Genomic DNA, 16,429 nt, shown 5'->3' on the forward strand with positions numbered 1-16,429 from the left:
GACGGTAGGTTGGTACCAAACTTTGAAAGTTTCTATTAACCATATTAACCGCTTTCTAATTTATCCTAAAATAAATCAAAAGCCATTATAGATCTCATCTGTTTGTTTTCCAAAGAGAAGAATGAGAACATCATATCTGCGTTTTTAAAATACACCTCTGGCTATTATGATATAAACAGATGAGAAGAAAGAACATTGTAGATACAGTGAGATTAACTAGTAAGCCATCAGAATGTCCAGAGTAGAACTAAGGAATTGAAATAAAAAATTGAATTCTTTTGGATTAAAGTTTTTGATCACTGCTGAATTACATATAGGAAATAAAATTCATGATACACTTATCACTTGTACATACTGTCGAGTGCTGTGCAAGGTGAAAATAAAGATAGAATTCCAGGGGTGACTGGATAGCTCCACTGACTGAGCATCCAAGTCTTGATGTCAGCTCAGATTTGTAAGAATTATTCAGGAAGTAAAATACACACGATTATAGCAACACATTATATATATGACAGAAATGAGAGACAGAAGCCAAAAATGATATCCAATTTTCTGGCCTACCCAATGGGTTGGATAAAAAAAAAAAAAAAGATTCTGTTTTGGAGAGAGGAAAAGATCCTGGGTTTAGGTTTATATTTGTTGAAGTTTAATTACTTTTGAGACATCCAGATAGTTATCCAATAAGCACCTGAATATACAAGTCTAGAGCTCAGATGCAGGATATGATCTGAAGCTCTAAATATGTCATGCTCCAAAGACCCCACCAAAAAAGGAGAATTACAGATCAATATCCCTGATGAACATGGATGCAAAAATTCTCACCAAAATATTAGAGAGTGGGATCCAACAGTACATTAAAAGGATTACTCACCACAACCAAGTGGGATTGATTCCTGGGATGCAAGAGTGGGTCAATATCCACAAATCAATCAATGTGGTGCACTACATTAATAAAAGAAAGTACAAGGACCATATGATCTTCTCAATAGATGCAGAAAAAGCATCTGACAAACTATAGCAACCTTTCTTGATCAAAACTCTTCACAGTGTAGGGATAGAGGGAATATACCTCAATATCATAAAAACCATGTATGAAAAGCCCATGGCGAATATAATTCTTGATGGGAAGAAACAGAGAGCTTTTCCCCTAAGGTCAGGAACATGCAGGGATGTCCACTATCACCACTGTTGTTCAACACAGTACTAGAAGTCCTAGCGCCAGCAATCAGTCAACACTAAGATGTGAAAGGCACCTGAATCTGCAAAGAAGTCAAACTCTCCACTCTTTGCAGACAACATGATACTCTAAAATGAAACCCAAAAAAAGACTCCACCCCAAAATTGTTATAACTCATACAGCAATGCAGCAAAGTGGCAGGATATAAAATCAATGCACAAAAATCAGCTTCATTTCTATACACTAACAATGAGACAGAAGAGAGAGAAATTAAGGAGTCAATCTCATTTATAATTACAACCAAACCCATAATATACCTAGGAATAAATCGAATCAAAGAGGGAAAGCATCTGTAGTCAGAAAACTATAGAACATTCATGAAAGAAATTGAGGAAAACATAAAGAAATAAAACATTCCATGTTCATGGATTGGAAAAACAAATATTGTTAAAAATCTCTCTGCTACCTAGAGCAATCTACACATTCAATACAATTCCTATCAAAATACCACCAACTTATTTCACAGAGTTGGAAAAAATAATCCTAAAATTTGTGTGGAACCAGAAAAGACCCCAAATAGCCCAAAGAATGTTAAAAAAGAAAACCAAAATGGGTGGCATCACAATTCCGGAATTCAAGCTCTATTACAAAGCTGTAAGCATCAAGACAGTGCGGTACTGGCATAAAAACAGACACACAGATCAATGGAACAGAACAGAGAACCCAGAAATGAGCCCTCAAGTCTATGATCAAATATTTGACAAAGGAGGAAAGAATATCCAATAGAAAAAGATAAGTATCTTCAACAAATGGTGTTGGGAAAATTGGACAGCTACATGCAGAAGAATGAAACTGGATGATTTCCTCACACCCCACACAAAAATATACTCAAAATGGATAAAAGACCTAAATGTGAGACAGGAATCCATCAAAATCCTAGGCAAGAACACAGGCAGCAACCTCTTTGACCTCAGCCTCAGCAACTTCTTGACAGACACATCTCCAAAGGCAAAGGAATTAAAGGCAAAAATGAACCATTAGGACTTCATTAGGATAAAAAGCTTTTGCAAAAGAAAAGGCTTTGTCGACAAAACCAAAAGGCAATCAACAAAATAGGAGAAGATATTTGCAAATGACATATCAGATAAAGGGCTAATATCCAAAATCCACAAAGAACTTATCAAATTCAACACCCCAAGAACAAATAATCCAATCAGGAAATGGGCAGAAGACATAAATAGACATTTCTCCAAAAAGACATACAAATGGCCAACAGGAACATGAAAAAATGCTCAACATCACTTGGCATCAGGGAAAAACAAATCAAAACCAACAGTGAGATACCATCTCATACCAGTCAGAATGGTTAAAATAAACAAGTCAGGAAACGACAGATGTTGGCAAGGATGTGGAGAAAGGGGAACCCTCTAACACTGTTGGTGGGAATTCAAGTTGGTGCAGTCACTTTTGAAAACAGTATGGAGGTTTCTCAGAAAGTTGAAAATAGAACTACTCTATGATTCAGCAGTTGCACTACTGAGTATTTACCCCAAACATACAAATGTAGTAATCTGAAGGGACACCTGTACCCCCAATGTTTATAGCAGCCATGTCCACAATAGCCAAACTATGGAAAGAGCCCAGATGTCCATCAACAGATGAATGGATAAAGAAAATGTGGTTTGTGTACACACACACACACATACATACACACAATGGACTACTACTCAGCCATCAAAAAAAAAAATGAAATCTTGCCATTTGCAGTAATATGGATAGAACTAGAGGATATTATGCTAAGCAAAATAAGTCAATCAGATAAAGGCAATTATCATATGATCTCACTCATATGTGGAATTTAAAAAACAAAACAGGATCATAGGGGAAAAGAGAAAAAATAAAACAAGATGAAATCAGATAGGGAGACAAACCATAAGAGACTCTTAATCATAGGAAACAAACTGAGGGTCACTGGAAGGGGAGAGTGGAAGGATGGGGTAACTGGGTGAGGGGTATTAAGGAAGGCATGTGATGTCATGAGCACTGGGTATTATATAAAACTGATGAATCACTAAACTCTACCTCCGAAACATTATATGTTAATTAATTGAATTTCAGTAAAATTTAAAAATAAATAAATAAAAACAAAAAAACAAAAAAAATTAATATGTCATGCTCAACATAAAAGTTTTACCATGTTTATTCAGGAACTCTAAAACACGGCTAAAAAAAAATGGTAGCTAAAGGCAAGAATAGATCCTAGGGAGAGAGTATAAAATGATAAGAAAGGAGGGCCTAGAATGGACTTCAAAGTGTATCAATATACAAACACCAAGTGTTGACAATTTTTAGTTTCTAGAACACAGCTTTGCTTAAGGGACTGTATTCATTCCAAATCCTTCTCAGTCAGTACTAAATCCCTCATTCATTAAACATGAATTTTGGAGGATCTGAACAAGGTCTCAATTTTCTTCAGCACAATTCAGGAACCTAAGAACAGAGCAGAGGAAGTAAATATTTCACCATAGAAGTATAGAGACTTGGTCAAGGGAACTCATGGACCAGCAAGCCAGTGGGTAACATTATAAACCATGCGGTGAACAGGCCAGACAGGGAAGGCAAGTGGGAGGCAGTTGCCTTGATGAACACAGAGGCACTGGGATACCTAAAGAGGTTGAAGAATAGAAATGAGAAGAAGGAGTTTGTGAGATATCTAAAAAGATCAGAAGTTTGGCCCAGGACCAGGGATTTTGAGGTGCATTTTAAATTTTTTTTTTTTTTTTAATTTTTATTTATTTATGATAGTCACAGAGAGAGAGAGAGAGGCAGAGACATAGGCAGAGGGAGAAGCAGGCTCCATGCACCGGGAGCCTGATGTGGGATTCGATCCTGGGTCTCCAGGATCGCGCCCTGGGCCAAAGGCAGGCGCCAAACCGCTGCGCCACCCAGGGATCCCTTGAGGTGCATTTTAAAAGAAAATTTTAGGCAATAAATAAACTTAGAGTGTCACCATGAGTGTGAACTAGTTTCTAATGATTTAATTAAGTTGAAACTGGCATAGCATTCTGGGGGGGTTAAAGAATTGACTGTCAGAATGCCTTTAGACACAACTTTAAACTACTTGTTATTTTATTTGGGTTTCCTTTTTTAAGATTTTATTTATTTATTCATGAGAGACACAGAGAGAGAGGCAAAGACACAGGCAGAGGGAGAAGCAGTCTCCATGCAGGGAGCCCGATGAGGGACTTGATCCCGGGACTCCAGGATCACGACCTGAGCTGAAGTCAGATGCTTAATCGCTGTGCTACCCAGGCGTCCCTCAAAAGGAACTTTATAAAAGCAAACAGGTTAAAACAAAGGCTCCTAGGCATTAGAGTCATATCTAGTTGTGAGAACTAAAGAGCTTTGCCTATATTCTAGGCCAGTCAGAGAACCAACTACCCTGCACTGTGGCCATATATAGAGAAACTGATAAACTGAAATATTGTATCTTTAAAGTAATGCATTCCATTCATTGAATAAAACAGAATATAATGAGTCCATACTGATATAAAATAAATGGCTAAATTAAAAGTTTTATAAGGAATGGATATTTACATGCTTTCAAAGATCCTCCCCTACAGAATATACCACTTTACCCCTAGTAGAATAGCCAAAAGTTTCATTTTCATTTTAAAAACTGGCTACAACAAGTGTTGGAGAGAATATGGCATAACAAGAACTCTCATATACCACTGATGAAGAACACAGAAAGGTGCAACCACTTTGGAAATCAGTTTGATTATGAAATGTAAACATTTATGAAATGTAAACATTTACTTAACATATGATCTAGCAACTCCACTCCCTAATATTTACCCAAAAGAACCGAAAACATGTGTCCATGAAAGGACTATATGTAAATGTTCACAGCACCTTTACTCATAGGGGCCAAAAACTGAAAATAACTCAAATCTGCATCAGCAGGTGGATGGATAAACAGACGGTGATAAAAAGGAAGACACTACTGATTCCTGCTGCAGCATGGATGAAACTCCCCCACACCGTGGTCGGCAAAAGAAGTGGGACAGAAAGAGCACATAATGTAAGTAATTCCACAACCATAAAGTCCAACCTGCAGTGACAGAAAGCTGATTAGTGGTTTCCTGAGGCTGGAGCTGTGGAAGATACTGATGGTAAGAGTCCAATGGAAATTTCTGGTGGGATGAATGCTTTGCAACTTGATTAGCTGGCAAAACACACTGACTACTGGCTCTGGAAGTATTTCAGTGGGAAAAACTTCCTAATTAAATATGTCTGTTTGTTTGAGGATTTTATTATTTATGAGACAGAGAGAGCACAAGCAGGAGAAGCAGCAGGCAGAGGGAGAGGGGGAAGCAGGCTCCCCACCGAGCAGAGAGCCTGATGCAGGTGTAAACATCCAAAACATGTGTTATGTGTCTCACTGTGTGCAGGAGACTGTAGGCCATTCAACAAACAATTATTCTGTACCTAAAGTATGCCATGCTGGATTAGGGAGTGGGTTCTCATATACAGGGTGAGCAAAAAATAAATGAATAAACCAAGCATCCTAAAGGCCAGAATAAGGGAACTGAATTCAGAACACAAGCAGGCCAGAACTGGGAAAATGCCCCGACGTTAATGATCAAGGCAGAGTCAAAGGTCTGGAACTCGACTAGAAATATGATGCAACATATTCCATGGAAGTAGCTGAGGCCAGGCAGAAAATAGCTGGTGGGCAATCAGAAAATTAGAAATCTGAAAAATGTAAGGATCAGATTTAAAAAGGCAAATTCGTAAGTTCAGGAAGACATTTTATGAAAGATACAAGAAACCAGAACTCACTGCCCTCCCAAGTGGTTGTGGTGTGTGTGTGTGTGTCCTCGCCTTCTAGAATCGTAACATCTAAGATGGTATTGTTTCTATTCCTGATCATTGTCTACCCAAATGGGTAGAAACCAGCAACACACATAATCTAAAACATGGCCCAAGATGATTCATATTTCACTTGAGACTAGTAACACAATTGTGTTCTCCCTAACAAGGGCTCTTTTACTCATATATTTTATCTGGCAATAATTTTAAGAAAAACAACAGCTTCCACTTTTGGTACATTTTTCTAGTGGTCAAAGTGAAATGAAGATAAACTGCACATGGCAAATGGAGCGCTGTCTGCATCTGCACCTCTCTGTGGTCGTGATGACACGCATGGCAAGAGTGGCCCATCAATGACCTCAAAGGCGATGCCTGCTGAGACAACTTAGAACAGTAACGCCAACACATGCTGCAATGACAGGCTTTCACTGTGGCAACGAGGTAAATTCCCCTTGGAGATGAAGAATGCATCACAAATATAGGATCATAGGTGAATATTTTTAAAACTCAGGGGATTGGTCTGTGTAAGTCTGGTAAGCCAGAACTTTTAAATACCCTTGATGGGCTTAATGCATATACTGGTGTCCTGGAATGCTCACTTCCAAATACTGATAAAGAGATATAAGTCAAGGGACAGAATTGCTGCTCTACCTGGGATCCAGTAACATTTTAGAGCTGATAAAACAGCAGCTTGGATTCCAACACGGCGGCTAAGAACAAGATGGCCATGATTTGGTTTCCCAGCAAAGTTAGAGAAGGCTGCTGCTGCTGGTGGTGGTGGTGCTGGTGGTGGTGATATGATGGCAAAGAAAATGGCAGCACATACCAACTGGATGCACACCATGTTCTAGATTCTTTAATAAGCACATATTCTATTTATCTCCACAACGGCTCAATAAAGTAGAAAGTCTCATAAAACTCACCTTTAAAATGAAGAAATTGAAGCCCAAAAAGATGAGCTAAACTGCCTGAAGCCATATGCTTATTTCCAAAGCCCAGTTGTTTTTTTTTTTTAAGATTTATTTATTTATGATAGACATAGAGAGAGAGAGGCAGAGACACAGGCAGAGGGAGAAGCAGGCTCCACGCCGGGAGCCCGACGCGGGACTCGATCCCAGGACTCCAGGATTGCGCTCTGGGTCAAAGGCAGGCGTGAAACTGCTGAGCCACCCAGGGATCCCCCAAAGCCCAGTTTTATATTTAGTTGTCTGACCTAACGTTGGCACATTGGAGAATGACTCAGAAATGGACGTAAACAAAATTTGTTTCTGTTGCTAAAATCCTTCTGTCTGAATTATTTTCCAACATAATTAGATAGCAGATAATTTCATGGGGAATAGCCACCCCGATAGTGTTAGAAGTGATATTTGAGATCATTTCTATAATTCTGTTCATTTACACAATAAAAAATAAAATTCCCAAAAAATAATCTGCCTTCTCTGAGACCACAGCCAGTTCAGGGCAGGGCTGGGATGGAAACTGCAGCTTCCTGACTCTGAACTAGGCTGCATCATTTTGCTTCTTTCCCTCCACTGGGTTGATCAATTTAATGCTACATGTCATGTTGCCAACCCAGCCTTCTGTTATCCTGATCTGCTGTCCCCAGAAAGCACGGACTGTCTAAGCCTGAGGGTATCCATTTGCAGACCCACCCACCCCTGGCATCACCAATGAGCCCCGCGCTAACTGTACTGTAGCTTGACCGAACAGATTATATGGCAGTTAAACATTTCCACCTTTGCAGGACAGTTACGTTCTTCATTGATAAGTTGCCATTAGATGCTGTGTCCCTACTCCTACAATAACCTGGTGGATGGAACACTAGATATAAGATGTGCAAGAACCAGGAACTGATCAGACTTTTGAGCACTTGCATTTCCAGACACTGGTCTATGTGCTAAGCACACAAAGGTAACTACAGTTAGCAGCGGAGACTCCTGTAAATAGAAAAATATCAATACAATACAGCTGGTAGTATGAAAGAGTTTCACCAAGCACTCTGGGAGGCCTGGATTGTGTAGAACAGTTTGGGAGAAACAGGAAATGCTTCCTGGAGAAGAATTTCATAGGACTCAAACTCAGAACTGTCTGATTTACATATTTCAAATCCAGGATGTCAATGTATTGAGTTATAAAGGGAATTACACCACCAATTATGTGTAGTTATCCCTCAGAACTCCTTCCTGTTGCTTAAGTTCATAGATCAAGCCGTCAATGAGAGACTCATCTGGTCAATGAAAGAGCAGAAAAAAAATGATAATGGGATTTCCAACATGAAAAGTAAATCAGTATGTTGCATATACCACTATATCAGGATCTTACTCCTCCTTTTCCTGTGCAAATTATAAGGAAGGAAGGGAGAGGAGGGGAGGGAGGAAGGAAAGAAAGAACAGAAATCTTTGTCAAATCTGTCAAAGAAAGAACAAATCCCTTTGTCAGTAGTCACGGGGAGGTGTAACTCACAGCCTCACAAATTCCTGTTATGGATGCAGAGGGGGAAAGCAGCCAGGTCGCAGAAGGCTTGGGAGGAAGTGAGGAAAAGCAAGAGCAACCCCAGGGCTCAGCTGCAACACACTCCTCAGAGCCTCACTCTGCATCTAGAAAACAGCATGATGCCTTCTCAGGAAATACCTGCCACAGGACTGGGCACGCAGGGTTGGCAGCAGGAAACTTCCTGGGCCTGATCGAGCTCAGGAACACGGAGGAGATGGGTATCCCAAGGAATCCCACAACCCCCAGCTTCCACTGTGATGGAGAAAGCCAGAAAGAGGGCTGTTCCACTCTAGCAGGAAAACCTGGACAAGACACAAACTCCGGAACCCATCAGAGAGCTGCAGTTGCCAGCCAGCCACCCAGCCTGAAATCTAAGGAAAGAGAAGTACCTCCAAGAAGAGACAGACAGACAGAAACACTGACTGCCCGGGGCAGAACTCAGAGGAGGACTAGTTCTGTTCAGGCAAGTACCGAAGGCCAAGTGTGAGCAGCACAAGGACTCAGAACCCTGGGAGCCATAGACACTGGAGGAGTTCAAACTCACTCAGGCTTCACTGCAGAGGTTCGCTGGGGCCCCAAAAGGAAGACAGGGCAGGGCATCCTCAGGGGCGTGGGTCTGCAGCAGGAAGACAGCTGCCACAGCAGAAAAGGCAAAAAGCCACACCTGATTCTTCTCCCCCAAGAATCAAAAGGCACCTGCCACTGAGACAAGGCAGCAGACCCCACTCTCGTAGCAGAGGTGAAGACGCATGTGACTGTGTAAGGGAACAGGAAAAGAGCCTCTTCCACTTGGAAACTGGCCTGAAACTCTCCTGGGCCCAGACCACAAGACGTCTCCAGCCTCTAGAGAGAGAACACTACCCCTTGTTCTCAGCCCAGGCTTGCCAGCACCAAGGAGGCAGAAAGGCCCCCTCTGAGGTCATGCTTTGCATAGCAAAGCTGAAGGCTATGGGTAGAGCAAAAACACGGAAAAAAATCATCCAGCAATCAGGCCTCCAATCCTAAACACAAGATAAACCCAGGAATTTAACCCAGGACCACACTGAAGACAATCTTAGCAACGACATCCAAACTCAGTTCAAATCCTGCCTAGAGAGACTCTGCAGCCCACACTAATTGCATAGCAGAAGGGGTGTGCCTGGGGATGCCTGGGGGGCTCAGCAGTTGAGCATCCACACACTCTGCGTGAAGCCTGCTTCTCCCTCTGCCTGTGTCTCTGCCTCTGTGTGTGTCTTTCATAAATAAATAAAATCTAAAAAAAAAAAAAGAGGCATGCCTGTTTCCAGACATAAATGCTATTTCCTTCCGTCTCTACTGTACCACACACAAAGTTTGGTATTTAATAAAAATTGTGAAACATACACACCCACAAACACACACCCAAAGGAAAAAAATAACCCACTGTCTAGAGACAATACAATGAACAGAACCAGACTCAGACATGATGCAGATGTAAAAACGATCATAGAGGAAATTTAAAATAACTATGATTAATATGTTATAGGATCTAGTGTGATGTTAGTATAGCTTTAGAGCAGTATCATCATATACATTAATGTACATATTCACCAGACAGGGACACACAGCACGATTTAAATCGCTGCTGTTAGAATAAGACATGACTCATATGAAATACAGCAGAGTACTCTGTAATTATCCTACCGTCTACAAAGATTTGCTATTTTCTATACTTTGTCATTCTAATAAGCGGGTTTGGTGGATACTATTTCCAAACATCCGGTAACACCAGTAGAAGATAGTAAACACAATGATAGAGAAAACACGTAATGAGCGCAAAGAGAAAGAGAATTGAAAGCATATTAATGACACATTGTTTTCCATAAAATTGTGAGTGACAGTTGTGATAATCAGTTTGTGGCTAACTGCCTTAATAGTAAATGAAAAAACACAAGGTCAATGCAAGGACTGTAAGGACAAATGCAAATTAAAAACAAGAGGCTTAAGTCTTCCTGTCCTCTCCTTTTTCTCACAACATTTACTCTATGAAAATGTGTAATTCTGAGCACTTTCTCCTCTTTGAAATGCCTTTATATGCTTTTGAAGACTAGTTAAGCCTTTTGTTGGCTTCATGGATTGAGGGAGGCCTTTTCTCAAGGACCTGGGAGCCATCTCTTTGAAATGTAAACTTTCATGGGAGCCTGCACCATCTCCCAGTTTCTGTAGGAGGTTAGGCCCCTAAGTCAGAGGGCCAGGCTTCAAAACTGCCTCTCTCTTAAAAATAGGAGGTTTGTTTTTCCTCTGGATAAAGCCAATTAGCTAACACAGATGGTCACCTCAATTATCTGATGAATCTAGGATGAACTGTATGTGACAAACGGGGCTGTCAAGTCCTCTTACTTGAGGACCAGTGATTGTTTATTGTTTCAGAATCTTTCTGTTATAGGTCACATCTGCTTGGCTCTATAACAGGATGTGATTTCCTTCTGCCTTCCTAGTCTCGTAGCGAATTGCCTGTGATACACATCACATTCTGGTTTAATGCTTATTCAATTTTTCTATTACCTTTGTTAAGAGAATTCCTGGGTTGGAAGAAGACTTTATTTTTAATTATAGTTCTCCAACACTTTCTACAATTACTAATGGGATGCTTCGTCCCACCAGAATCCTGCCACAGGACACTAAAAGAAAACGTGTGTGATAATTACAGCTTTAAAGAAAGGAGGTTCTGTTTTCTTATACACCTCTGATGCTAAGCTCTACACAGATTCCGGAGCCACAGGAAACATCAGATCAGAAATGTTTACTATTTTCAGCTCCTATATTTTAGAGTAGTTTTTTATGCACCATTATAGAACTATGTCAGGAAACTTTTTTTTTTTTTTACTTTAATTTAAATGTAATGGAGCTACATATGGCTATGGCTGTACTATTAAGTACCAGAGGTTTAAAAATTATGTTTGGGGGAATCCCTGGGTGGCTCAGTGATTGAACGCCTGCCTTTGGCCCAGGGTGTGATCCTGAAGTCCCAGGATCGAGTCCTGCATCGGGCTCCCTGCATGGAGCCTGCTTCTCCCTCTGCTTGTGTCTCTGCCTCTGTGTGTGTGTGTGTGTGTGTCATGAATAAATAAATTTTTTTAAAAAAATAAAAATTATGTTTCCTCACTATTTCATCTTTCTATCCGGGAATTTGGAATTTCAAGCAAGGCAAGAAAAGTCCAATATTATGTCCCCACGGGTTCATCATATATCCCCTTAAAGGTCAGATCACCTCCGTACTTCTCACCAAAGAGTTGCTCTAATTCACCCAGAGAACTTCATCAAGCAGTAAAGAAAATGATACCAACAGAAACTTAGATCAACACAAGTACTAGAGAGTGACAAAATGGTAAACTGTGGATAAATATAAAAGATATTTTTGCTCATTTTTAAAAGATAATTGACTGCTTAAAGCAAAAACAACAGTAATCTACTGCAAGTTTTATAAGAAACAGAGAAACAGGGATGCCTGGGTGCCTCAGTCTGTTGAGCATCTGACACTTGGCTTTTGGTGCAGGTCATGATCTCAGGCCCATGGGATGGAGCCCCCCACTTTTTGGTTGTAGTTAAGAATCCTTTGCCTACTTCAAATTTGCCAAGACTTTTTTTTTCTAGAACTTTATGGTATTAGCTTTTACATTTAGACACTTGATTTATTTTGAATTAGTCTTTATTAAGTAGAGGTTAGGGCACATTTTTTTTTTCCTGTGGATATTCAGTTGTTCCAGCATCATTTCTTGAAAAGACTATTCTTACCCCAATAATATATATGTGTGTGTGTGTGTGTCTAGGTTCTCTGTTCTTCCACTGATCTATATATTCATCGTATGCCATGAGAGAGAGCACAAGCTGTAGGGAGAGAGAGAAGCAGGTCCCCCTCAGAGCAGGGAGCCTGACATGGGGCTCGATGGGAACAACAAACAAATGACACAAGTAGAAATTAAGTGGCAACATGGTAGATTTAAACCCAAAGGCGAGGATAGTTACAGCAAACACTAATGATCTAAACACTCTATTTAAAGGACAGAAATTGTGAGACTGTATGAAAAAAGCAAGACCCAGCGTAATAGAGCCCAACTCCACTTTTGGTATTTGACTGCTGACAGCATTCGAGGCCCATGGCCCTCCTCTGGGTTAGCTGGTAAGAAAGCCCTTGAACTCCCTCCCTTGGCACCTGCAGGAAGTGCAGAGGAAGCAGGCCATGACCGCTCAAGAACTCTTGCCCAGGGCCAATTCCTAAGCACAATAAAAGCCCTCCCAGCACTGAAGCCTGGGACCATGCCATGCTCTCCCCAGAAATCCCTTCATTCCTTCTTGGTATGTGCCCGGCATCATCAGTCCCAACGTCCAACCACTTTTTTTGAAGAAGGGCCCATTCTCCAATCATCATAATACCCCACTATATGATACCTATTTTAAAAAAATAAAACGACCATGGGTGGCTCAGTCAGTTGAGTATCTGCCTTTAGCTCAGGTCATGATTCTGGGGTCCTAGAATCGAGCCCCATGTCAGGCTCCCTGCTCTGAGGGGGACCTGCTTCTCTCTCTCCCTACAGCTTGTGCTCTCTCTCATGGCATACGATGAATATATAGATCAGTGGAAGAACAGAGAACCTAGACACACACACACACACATATATATTATTGGGGTAAGAATAGTCTTTTCAAGAAATGATGCTGGAACAACTGAATATCCACAGGAAAAAAAAAATGTGCCCTAACCTCTACTTAATAAAGACTAATTCAAAATAAATCAAGTGTCTAAATGTAAAAGCTAATACCATAAAAGTTCTAGAAAAAAAAGTCTTGGCAAATTTGAAGTAGGCAAAGGTTTCTTAACTACAACCAAAAAGTGGGGGGGGTGGGGGCAAACAGAAACCATAAAAGAAAAAAGTAGTGAATGTAACCCATCCCACTGTGGGGCCCCCGTCTCTCAGCGCGCCACCCCGGGCCCCCTGAGCACCAGGACAGCGGGGATGGGGCGCGGGGACCCGGCCGAGTCCCGGGGGACGGGGCGGCCTGACATCCTGCAACACCTTCCCCACCCGGAGCCCTTGCAGAAGCCGCTGAGCGCCCGCACACGTGAACCTGGGCCGCCGGCGCTGCAGGGGGGGGAGACTGCGGGGGGAGACTGCGGGGGAGGGGAGTACTGCGGGGGGGACTGCGGGGGCGATTGGGGGGGTACAGTGGGGAGGAGGACTTGCGGGAAGAGTGACTGCGGGGGAGGGGGTACTGCGGGGGGGGGGAGACTGTGGGGGATGGGACTACGCGGAGGACTGCAGGAGAGTACTACGGGAGAGACTGCCGCGGCTGGACTGCGCGGGGGAGGACTAGTGGGGGGACTGTGGGGGGAGGACTGCGGGGGGGGGAATGTGGGGGAAGGACTGTGGGGGGAGGATGTGGGGGGAGGATTGTGGGGGGACTGCGGGGGAGGACTGTGGGGGAGGACAGCGGGGAGGACTGCAGGGGGAACTGCGGGGGGAGGACTGAGGGGGAGGACTGAGGGGGGAGGACTGCGGGGGAGGACTGCAGGGGAGGACTGTAGGGAGGATTGAAGGGGGAGGACTGTGGGGGAGGACTCTAGGGAGGACTGCAGGGGAGGACTGCGGGGGGAGGACTGCAGGGGGAGGATTGCGGGGGGAGGACTGTAGGGAGGACTGTGGGGGAGGATTGAGGGGGGAGGGCGGCGGGGGGACTGCGGGGCACTGCGGGGGCGCGGGGTCCTCCAGGGCTCCCTCCGCAGGCGGCCGCGGCCGGGCTGCTCCGCCCTCAGCAGGCCCACGGTGGCCCCGGCCCGGGCCGTCCCGCGCCTCGGGAGACCGCCGTGAGCTCACCAGGACCACAGCTGCCCGACTCCAGACCCAGAGGATTCTCCCGGGGGCCGCGGAGACCGCGCGGGAGCACGGCCTGAGGGGGACGCGCCCGGACCCCTCCAGAGCCTCCCGGCCGGGCGCCCCGGCACGGCGGGTCCCGAGGTCAACCCCACCAGGCGGGGCCACGCCTCTCGCGGCATTCCCAGCTCTCGCGCGAACACGCCCTGGGGAGTCAGGCTCCGGACTCAGGGCCACGTGGCCTGGAACCGCGCCTGCGCACTGGGAGTGAGGCGGCTGCGGGCCTTCTGCAGGAGCTCCGACGTCCGCTGGGGCTGGGCCGGGGCGGGGCGCGCCTGCACGCGGGCATCCCGTTGGTCATCTGTGATAAGGCGGGAGCGCAATTAAATGTGGAAGACTGAGCCCAGAGGGTGTGCGGGGGGCAGGGGTGGATGGGGGGCGGCGGGAGGGCTGCCCCAGGCGGCTTCACCAGCCCCCGCTGCCCTCGTGTCACGACTACAGAGCAGTGGTGCCAAGAGCCCCTCTTCCCCTATGCCTTGCACTGCGTGCCTGGATCAGCCTCCTGTGGCCACTGAGCCCGCGTGTCCTGTTGCACCACGCGTCCCCAGGCCCTGACCTTGTTACCACTGTATCCATGTGCGCGGCCCGGCCTGTGGTCCCTCGGGCCTGTGGGCCTGTGGTCTGTGCGCACTCGGCCGTGTGCTTACTCATGAGCCGTGAGCCTGCCTCTGTGTCATGCTCTGTGTCACATGACTCTGTGCCCTGCTTCCTGGGGTGCCCTGGGGTGCCCCGTGGTTCGGGTCCATAGCCCTGGAGCCATGGCCCAGTCCCAGCTCCATGCCTTCCACTCTGGGCAGCCGAGGCACCTAGCCCAGCCTACCACAGCTGTCTCGGGGCCTTAGCCTGGCCTCACCGCATTCCAGGGGCTTCGCACCCTAGCCCCCTTAACCCGCCACGGGCTTTAACTGACCCTCAGGCCCTACCTCCTCTAGCCCAGGGTAGCACCCACCACTCTCAGGACCATCTCCCCAAGACAGAATCAACTGGATGGGGCAGGGGGGCAGGGGAGAAGAAAGAAAAGCAATCCATGTATCTGACATGGAACTTTTATTCAGAAAATATTAAAAGCAATTGGAATTCCGTAATTGTAAGACAATATAATAAAAACAAGCAAAAGATTTGGACAGACGCTTTGCAAAAGAAGATACCCACATGGCCAATATGCATATGAAAACATGCCTGACATTAGCCATAAAGGAAATGCATAAATTGTCACCACAATGAGCTAATACCCACACGCCCACTAGAACTTCTGTAATGAAGAAGCCTGGCCATACCAACCACCGGTGAGGAAGCAGAGCAACTCTCCATGGTCAAAGTTAGCAAGGGAATTTTGCCCCTGTCAGATCCCTCAGGCATTGCCTCTGACTTCTCTGTCTCTGGGCTCTAGACCAAGATTTTGAGGGTTCATGTGATTAGACCAAGCCCACCCTGATAATTTTCCTTTCCTGAAGTCAACTGCTATGGATTCCTTTTATTACCTTTTTATCCTTATTACTGTTATTTGGATTCTTAATTACTTCTGCAAAATCCCTTCACATTAACACCTGGTTAGTATTTTATTGAGTAACTAGGAGAAATTATGTGTATATGGGGTAGAATCTTAGAATGCTGGCTGCTGTAGTGATGACCAACACTGATTTCTTAGATTTGACATACGTACCATAGTAATGTGAGACGATAACATTAGAGGAGACTGGATGAGGGGTATATGGAAACTCACTGTATGATCTATGCAATAAAAAGCTAGTAAAAACTAGAATCTTCAAAAATCCTAGTTAAATGGTGTCGTTTCTTGCCCGCTGGGACAAAAAACTGATAGAATTTGTATATTCAGTTACTATAAACAATAACAATGTATAGAGTTGAGGAGCTGTGAGGAACAATAACAAGGAAGCAAGAGAAGGAGAGAGAGGAAGAGAAAGAGGAAAAGGAGGAGAAATGGGAAGGAGAAGCAGCAGCAGCTTACATTTATTGAGCATTCAAGTGCCAAGCA

General features: G+C 44.1%; 1 protein-coding gene across 15 annotated transcripts in view; it reads right to left on the reverse strand.

Annotated features, from left to right (window-relative positions):
• Positions 1-14,522, reverse strand: part of SERPINB11 (serpin family B member 11) — a 92,098-nt gene extending 77,576 nt beyond the window's left edge. For 13 of the 15 annotated variants that reach the window (XR_012028399.1, XR_012028405.1, XR_012028394.1 and 10 more), the window contains exon 1: positions 14,377-14,522. The gene's annotated coding sequence lies outside the window, so the exon portion shown is untranslated. Of the gene's footprint in view, positions 1-9,089; positions 9,349-14,376 lie in introns of those variants that run through there. The other 2 variants (XR_012028375.1, XR_012028374.1) reach the window with 2 other exon arrangements.
• Positions 14,523-16,429: the final 1,907 nt, after the last annotated feature.

The sequence above is a fragment of the Canis lupus genome, chromosome 1 (genome assembly GCF_048164855.1).
Source record: "Canis lupus baileyi chromosome 1, mCanLup2.hap1, whole genome shotgun sequence".
Taxonomy (NCBI): Eukaryota; Metazoa; Chordata; class Mammalia; order Carnivora; family Canidae; genus Canis; species Canis lupus.